We start from the raw sequence: 9,236 nt of genomic DNA on the forward strand, positions 1-9,236 counted from the left end.
GTGCGTGGATGTAGTACGATTGAGGCTAAAAGGGAGGAGATTGGGAGAATGTTTGTGAGAAGGAAGTTGGATGTGTTAGCTTTGAGTGAAACGAAGATGAAAGGGAAGGGTGAGTCTATGTTTGGAAGTGTGAATGGAAGATTGTCAGTGTTGATAGAGGAAGGGCAAGAGAAGGTGTGGCCTTGTTAGTGAGTCCGGAAGTACAGCAGTGTGTGATTGAATGGAAGGAGGTGTCATCGAGACTGATGTGGGCGAAATCTGAATGTGAGTTGTGGGTGTTTGTGAGTGCATATGGGCCTGGTAGTGAAAGGGATGAAGAAGAGAGGGAGTCCTTCTGGAATGATGTTGAGGAGTGTCTGCAGAGTTTTGGAGCGAATGTGAATGTGGTAATGATGGGAGATCTGAATGCTAGAGTGGGAAATGTAGCAACTGAAGGTGTAGTTGGTATGCATGGTGTGCCTGGAAGAAATGAAAATGGGGAACGAATGATAGCGATGTGTGTTGAGCGAGAGATGGTGATTGGAAATACGCTGTTTGAGAAGAAAGATATTTATAAGTATACATGGGTGAGACAGGAGAGTGGAAGGGTTGTTGATAGAGCTTTGATGGACTATGTGGTTGTGTCTAGGAATGTAATAGGAAGATTGTTGGATGTGAGAGTTCTGAGAGGGGAGGGTGGAGGTATGTCAGACCACTACCTGGTGGAGGGAAAGTTAAGAGTAGGTAAGAGATGGGTGAGAGCTAGGAGGGTTAGGTGTGGCAGGGAGGTTTTGAAAGTGAGTGAGTTGGATAAAAGAGAGAAAAAGATGGAGTATCAGGAGAAATTGAAAGATGAGTGGAACGCAGTGAAAGATCGGGAAAATGGCAAAGTGTACATGGATGGGGTAATGAAAGAGGTACAAAGTAGGGTAGTGGATGTTGGATTGGCCCTGGTGAGAGAGGGTAGTGTTTGGAAACTCCCTGTACTGTTGTTTGCAGATATACTGTGTTGTTGAGTGAAGACGGAGGGGAGCTGCAAGGCTTCGTGGATGAATTTGGGAGAGTGTGTAAGAAACGGAATCTAAAGGTGAATGTAGGGAAGAGTAAAGTGATGGTCTTTGAGAGAGGTGTAGTCAGTGAATGTACAGCGAGGTTGGATGGTGAGGAATTGGAAAATGTGAGTACGTTTAAGTACTTGGGTAGTGTGATGAGTAAGGATGGTGGTTTGGAGGATGAAGTGCTTGAAAGGGTACAGTAGGGAAGCAAGGTTGCTGTTCCTTGAAAGCAGTGATAAGAAACAGATAAGTGAGCATGGAAATGAAAAAGTTACGACATGACAATATTGTGATAGTAACTCTAACGTATGGAAGTGAAGCTTGGACTTTGTTGGAAGGACACAAGTCAAGAGTAAGAGCAGTGGAAATGAGATATTTAAGAGGAGCCTGTGGAGTCACATGGAGAGATAGGCTGACAAATGAGTATATAAAGGAGCATTGTGTTGTGGATGTGGATGTGATAGGAAGCGTTAGGAGAAATACACTGGGCTGGTTTGGCCATGTGGAGAGGATGGAGGGTGAAAGACTGACGAAGAGAGTGTATGTGAGTGAGGTGGAGGGGGGGAGAGGGAGTGGGAGGCCGAAGATGAGATGGAGGGATGGGGTGGAGAGGTATATGAGAGAGGGGGGGGGGGTGAGTTGGGAGCAGGGCAGTGAAATGGCAGGAGACAAGGCGACATAGAGGCGATTTGTTTGTGGCCACCCCAAACGGGATTGAGGCGTCTGGCAATAGATAGATAGATAGACTTTCAGTAGGTATACTCGGTAACGTTGTAAAAGAACATAATATGTTGCATTATACAGTAAATAGCTTTTTCCTGTACCTTCGGCTCTAAGCTTCATTAAAGTGACACCGACATGTACATGATGTTTTTTTATTTTTATTTTCGGTATAAGTATATACTGACATTACTGGTACACAACATAACCACTCAGGCTGATTAATATTATCAAAACAGTATATAGTGTATTCCTATATCACAGATTTTTGTTAACCTTTCCTTCGTGTACCTTTTTCTTATCCAAAGTAGCGGGAGCGGGAGCACCGCTACATTTTGTATCAAGTAGCAAAACCAGTAACGCTACTACTTTTTCGAGCTAGTAATGAGAATGGGAGCGCCGCTACTTTTTATTAGTAGCATTCCCAGCATTGCAAACCACACACCTGCCTCAAGGCCTAATGGCTGATAACGGGCCCCGATGCTTTACAAACGATATATCTATACTTCATAGACACAATCACTTCACTATCTATCTATCTATCTTTTGCCAGACGCCTCAATCCCGTTCGGGGTGGCCACAAACAAATCGCCTCCACATCGCCCTGTCCCAAGCCATTTCATTGCCCTGCTCCCAACTCACAATCCCCTCTCTCATATACCTCTCCACCCCATCCCTCCATCTCATCATCGGCCTCCCCATCCCTCTTCCCCCCTCCACCTCACTCACATACCCTCTCTTTGTCAGTCTTTCACCTTCCATCCTCTCCACATGGCCAAATCACCTCAGGGTATTCCTCCTAACGCTTCCTATCACATCCACATCCACACCACAACGCTCCTTTATATACTCATTTGTCAGCCTGTCTCCATGTGACTCCACAGGCTCCTCTTAAATATCTCATTTCCACTGCTCTCACTCTTGACTTGTGTCCTTCCAGCAACGTCCAAGCTTCACTTCCATACGTTAGAGTTGGTATCACAATACTGTTATGTAGTAACTTTTTCACTTCCATGCTCACTTCCCTGCTTCTTATCACTGCTTTCAAGGAACCAGCAACCTTTCTTCCCTGCTGTACACTTTCAAGCACTTCACCCTCCAAACCTCCATCCTTACTCATCACACTACCCAAGTACTTAAACGTACTCACATTTTCCAATTCCTCACCATCCAACCTCGCTGTACATTCACTGACTTCACCTCTCTCAAAGACCATCACTTTACTCTTCCCTACATTCACCTTTAGATTCCGTTTCTTACACATTCTCCCAAATTCATCCACCAAGCCTTGCAGCTCCCCTTCGTCTTCACTCAACAACACAGTATCATCTGCAAACAACAGTACAGGGAGTTTCCAAACACTACCCTCTCTCACCAGGGCCAATCCAACATCCACTACCCTACCTTGTACCTCTTTTATTAGCCCATCAATGTACAGATTGAACAAACATGGAGACATGACATATCCCTGTTTCAACCCAACCTTCAAAGAGAAAAATTCACTCAGTTCACCATCCACACGCACTGCTGCCTTAGCACCATCATACATACTCTTCACAGCATTCAACAACTTCCCATCTACTCCATATATTCTTAATACTTTCCACAATTCTTGTCTATCCACCCTGTCATATGCTTTCTTCAAATCCATGAAAGCCGCATACAACTTCTTTCCCTTCTCTAGAAACTTATCCACTAAAGATCTAAGAATGAATATCTGATCTACACAACCTCTTCCCTTCCTAAAGCCTCCCTGTTCTTCTCCAACTACTTCCTTTGTTCTTTCTCTAACTCTGTCAATAAGTATCCTTCCATACACTTTTCCTATTATACTAAGACGACAGATGGCCCTATGATTACCACACACTTCTTTTTCCCTTTTTCCTTTGTACAAGCGAATAATTATACCTGACTTCCAATCCTCCGGCACTCTACCTTCCTCCCAGGCCAATCTGCACATTTTCCACATCCATTCTACTACCATCTCTCCCCCATACTTCAGCATTTCACCACACACTCCATCAATTCCTGGGGCTTTCCCCATTTAAACTTTCTTCATTGCTTCCACAACTTGTATCCTACTGATTTCTTCCTGTCTTCTCACCTCCCTCCTCCTCCCAGCCATTCCCCAGCCACTTATACTCGCATTACTTCCATTTTCTATGTTCAACAATTCCTTATAATGTTCTCTCCATCTGCTCATTTTTTCTCCCTTCTCCACTAGTAATCTACCATTTTTATCTTTCACTCCCCTGCTAACTTCACTTCCACCCTGTCTTACTCTTTTCACCTCTTTCCAGAACATTTTCTTACAGTTCCTCCACTTTACACTCAAGTTCCTTCCAAATTCCTCATCTGCTCTCTTCTTACCCTCTCTTACTAATCTTTTCTCCTCTCTCTCTCTCTCTTTCTACATAAAATTCTCTCTTCCGCCTCTCAATTTCTTCCATGTCCCTATTTCTTGTCCATTCATTGTCTGCTTTCTTCTTTTGTGCCACAGCCTGTCTCATCTCTTCATTCCACCACGCTGTTCCTTGCACACCCCTTCGTCTTCTGTTCATCCCACACACCACATCACATGCTGCACATATTTCTTCTGTAAATATCCTGCACACACCTTCCACGTCCCCCATCTGCTCCAATTCATATTTGCCCAATCGTTCCTCCACTTCTCTCATATACTCTGCCTTTTTCTCATCCTCTTGTAACCTTTCCACTCTCCTTACAAATACTTCTTCTTCCCATCCTTCCCTTCTTCAATTTCTCCATCCTAATTGGACTTTGATTCTGGCCACCACCAAGTAGTGGTCAGAAAATCCACTCCCCCAACCTCTATAAGCTCTTGCATCCATTACACATTTTTGCATCCTTTCATCCACACACACATAATCAATCATTGCCTTCCTTTCATTCAGTTCACCACCCACCCTTCTCATCACTCGCCATGTATACCTGTGGATCATTTTATGCCTGAAGAGGGTATTGGCTATCACCAACCCCCTCCCAGCACAAATGTCCACTAACGCACTGCCATTCTCATCTCTCTCAGCAGGCACACCCCACTCACCAACTATTCCATCCACCTTCACATTCCCTACTTTACCATTCATATCACCAATCAAAAACACTCTCTCATTCCTTCCAATCTTTTCCATGCACACTTCCATGTATGTCCAGAACTCTTCTCTCACTCGGCTTGCACGATCTTGCATTAGCGCATATACACACACAATCGCCCACATTTGCATTCCAATCTTCAATCTTACCCATACAATCCTTGACCCAACTGATCCCTTCTCTCTTATGCTCTTCTTCCATCTTTTACTCACAACTATACATACTCCTTCTTTTGCCCTCTCATTCTCACCTACTCCTGCACATATACCCCATCCATACTCCCATTCTCTCACACTCTCACCTTTCCATTTCATTTCAGTTATTCCGCATACATCAACTTTTGCACCCTCAAGCACCTGGACAATCTCTCTCTCACCTCATCATTCGCTCCCCTTACATTCCAAGTTCCAATTACCATGTCCTTTGTCCGGTCCTTGGTCGTCATCTTCTGGTCAGTCCTTGTCCGAGGCCTATTGTTTGTCTTTTTAGTTAGTTGTTTTCCGGGGAGGGGCACTAACCCTCCGCTAACTCTTTTAGTCTCCTTTTACGACAAGCAGGGATACTCGGGAAGTATTCCTGAAAAAAAAAAACCTATCCCCAGGGGGTAGTCAAAAACACTGTACAATCACAATATTTCATTAATGGCTTCTGCCTCAGGTGGGAGGGGGAAAATGGCAGATTTAAAGGGATGACTGACAGGAGTATTACCCTTCAGCCTGGTTGGTCATGAGATACTGAGGTATTTCTGCTGTGCATTGTCTCATCAGAGCAGTCACAGAGTTGCCAAGTGTTTACCTCAGAAGAGAAATGCACCCACCAGAACGCACCAAAATTTGATGCTAATTGGCCAAAAACTTTCCTTTTGACAATGTTTTTTCTGCCTAACAACGCGATTCGCGTCTGTGTACATTTGTATGCCAATCCACAAAGAACACGGTTCACATCAACATGCCTTGGAGGGTTAATGCACAAAAAACTAAATTTTTACATTTTTCGACTCTCAGAATTTTTCACAGGAGTATCCTCTAATTTTTAACAATATCGACCTCAATCCTGCATCATCACTGAACATCCTTGAGGTCTCACTTCCTTGGGATTTATCATGGAATGATCATATTACCTCTCTGGTAAAATTTGCCTCCAAGAGATTGGATGTGCTAAGCTAACTCCGTGCCTTCTTTACCCCTGCACAGTTGTTGACTTTATACAGGGGTTTTATTCACCCATGTGGAGAGTGCAACTCTCATGTGTGGGAGGGCTCACCACTACACAGCTCTTCTCAACACGGTGGAGTTGGAGTCTTTTCGTCTCATTAATTCTCCTCCTCCTAGCAGCTTCCTTCAGCCTTTGTCACTTTGCCACACTGTTGCATTTTCCTTTCCTTTCTGGTGCTACGTCAATGGTTACCTCTCCTCTGAACTGTCTGCTTGCATCCCTCCACCACTACAGCAGGTTCATATCACCTGTCTGGCAACAAACTCTCATCCCTTTTCTGTCCAACTCCCTAAAACAAGAGTTAACTGTTTCTCCCAGTCCTTCATGTATGGAACTTATCAACCCTGGAACTCCCTTCATCTGTGTGTATTGTGTGCTGCCTATGATCTCCACTCTAAATGCAGAGTGTCCAGGCATCTCGAAATGAACAGATCTTGAATTTGGTTGTCTGTTATTAACATCTGCCTTTAACAAGGCAAGGCGATATAGTTTTTGTCAATGTGTGTGTGTGTGTGTGTGTGTGTGTGTGTGTGTGTGTGTGTGTGTGTGTGTGTGTGTGTGTGTGTGTGTGTGTGTGTGTGTTTTGGTAAAATATCTGGAGACGTGGACGAATTTTCGCCAAACCTTTAAGATATGGCAACTACGCAGATTGGATCCTATACTTCTGGTGAGGATTTGGTCAAAGACAACCAAGTAGCAGCTGCCATATATTTTTTCACATGGATTAGCTTTTTGCGAAATGTGGTAGCTAAATTCGATAGACTTTCGTGAATTATCTAAATATTTGGCCTCTGGGTAGCTTGTACCTTAGCTGACAACATATTTCGGCGGGCGATTAGCATTCGTCCCTTAAATGTTTTTGTTTCATTTTGCATTTATTTTTTCTTGGAAGGAACAATCTTGCAGGCTTCTGGCCATTGGCTCCTTCTTCCCTGCAGAAAAAAAAAAAAGTTATACAATAAAATGATTTATCAGTATTTTCATCTCTACATTTTAACAATATTTTGCAAAATATTGCTACCATGACTACTGATACAGTATATATAAATCAGTTTCTTCCATGAAATATGGCAACACGATTCTACATCTACATGTTCCGAGAAGAGGTGTGAGTGCTAGAGAATTTTATTAGGCTGTAACTTGCTTAGGCCTATGGTATTTCAATCCTGCTCTGTGTATGAACAGAAACATACCCAGTTGTTAAAAAGCATTTTGGTGCATCAAAAGCTCATGCATACCTTTTCGTTTTGTAGTTAGGACTCATGATGAATGAAAGAAAATTAAAGACAAGAACAAAATCAATAATTTGCAACCAATCGCGACTCCTGTGAAGATTACTAGGGCTGCAAATAGCTTTACACTTCAACAGCAAAGCTCTTGGTACTGTATTTAAAGCTGGCATTCACGAGCATTTTGGTGTGCACACCCCTGTACCTAATGTACGGGACGCCATTACGGGACGCCATCTTGAACCTGCGTCACAAATAATCGCTGTCACGATTACTGATGAGTGTAGTAGTAGTAGTAGTAGTAGTAGTGGCAGTAGTAGTAGTAGAAAAAGGAGTCAAACAATTAACTTTCTCACTTTACCATATATATATATATATATATATATATATATATATATATATATATATATTTATACGAGTATACAATAATTTACTCCTGTTCTTTAATAATTGGTAATCCAAAACTGTATCCTTTCATTTAACAATATTCCACGTATGAAACTGAGACAAAATAACTGATTCAGCATTACTCTAAAATTAAGACTAGAAAATTACATTATTCCATTTAACATGAATCTAAAAAGTTACTTAAAGATTATCATTAATATCAAGAGTCTCTATCGTCTTACTAACTGAACATATAAATATACAGTACACACACATATAAATATACATTAATATACATGTGCACGTATATATAAATACACATTTACACATACCCATGCACATGTATATACACACATATACATAAATAAACACATTGTAAAGAATATTCAGAATAATCAGATAAGCTTTAAACTGAACATCACATAGAAACTAGCTTTATAATATACGTACACATCTCTGTTCGTCGTGCTTTTTGACGCACCATATCTTGACTTTATGCATTAATATCATTTTCATACATGTCAGTGCTATAAATATCGTTGAATGATCCGCTCAGCTGTGTTGAACAGTGACCAAAGGTTATCGTCGAACATTCCAGCCTGAATATAATATTATTTTTCATATTAGTGCTATTAAAAAACCTTGCTTGAATATGTAAGTGGGTGATGTTTTAGATGTAAATGAGCCAACAGCACTGCAACATCATGGCTACTCCCATAGCAAGGAAGGCCGAAAACTTTTTTAATGAGTTTGAAAATGTTATTTCATATGTTCAAAACATGTGATCTAGTGCCTTCTCTATTGTTTAGTACAGATAGCACAGGTCTGCAAAATGCAACTTCTTGAAAGATGTTTCAATTAATTAATATATTTTGGGGTTGCTGATTTCATATTTTACGCTGGTTATCTTCCCTCACATGAGATTTTATTACAAAATGATGAAGAATATTACTCAGTTGTATACACGAACTGCCATATAGGCAAATAAAATCAAAACTGAAAACGCTAATCAGCTGTAAATATTGAATAAAAGTAAACAAAATGCAATCTACTAATTGATAATAGGATCCTTCATCAAAACAGCTGATTTTTTTTTTTTTTTTTTCAGAACTGCACCTGGAACTTATCCGTTTATGAGATTTTTTATGGATTCTCGCCGTGCAACATCCTGCAGTAATCGGCCATAATGTTGATATTCCAGATTCCTTGGTATCTTCTATTCATCTCCTTTATATTCTGATGAATCTCTTGCCGTGTTCTTCATTCAAAGCTCCCAGATTTTCCGAAAAGTAGTCCAAGTGCACATCCAGTGAACGTACTTGAAACTCATGTTACATCCTAGGACATTGAAATTTTCCAGCACCTTTCTTACAATGTCTTCGTAGTTTGGATCTTTATAGTTTCATAAAACGTCTTTAATTACATCTTTCAAGCCAATCCATGCATCACTTTCAACACCAAGAAGAGAGTTGTCCAAATTTGCATCCTTGGCATGTTTCCTTATATCATATCCGACAAATATACCTTGTTAGAG

Source organism: Coenobita brevimanus, chromosome 111, assembly GCF_032717465.1.
Source record: "Coenobita brevimanus isolate Jiangsu-jjx chromosome 111, ASM3271746v2, whole genome shotgun sequence".
In the NCBI taxonomy this organism is placed as follows: domain Eukaryota; kingdom Metazoa; phylum Arthropoda; class Malacostraca; order Decapoda; family Coenobitidae; genus Coenobita; species Coenobita brevimanus.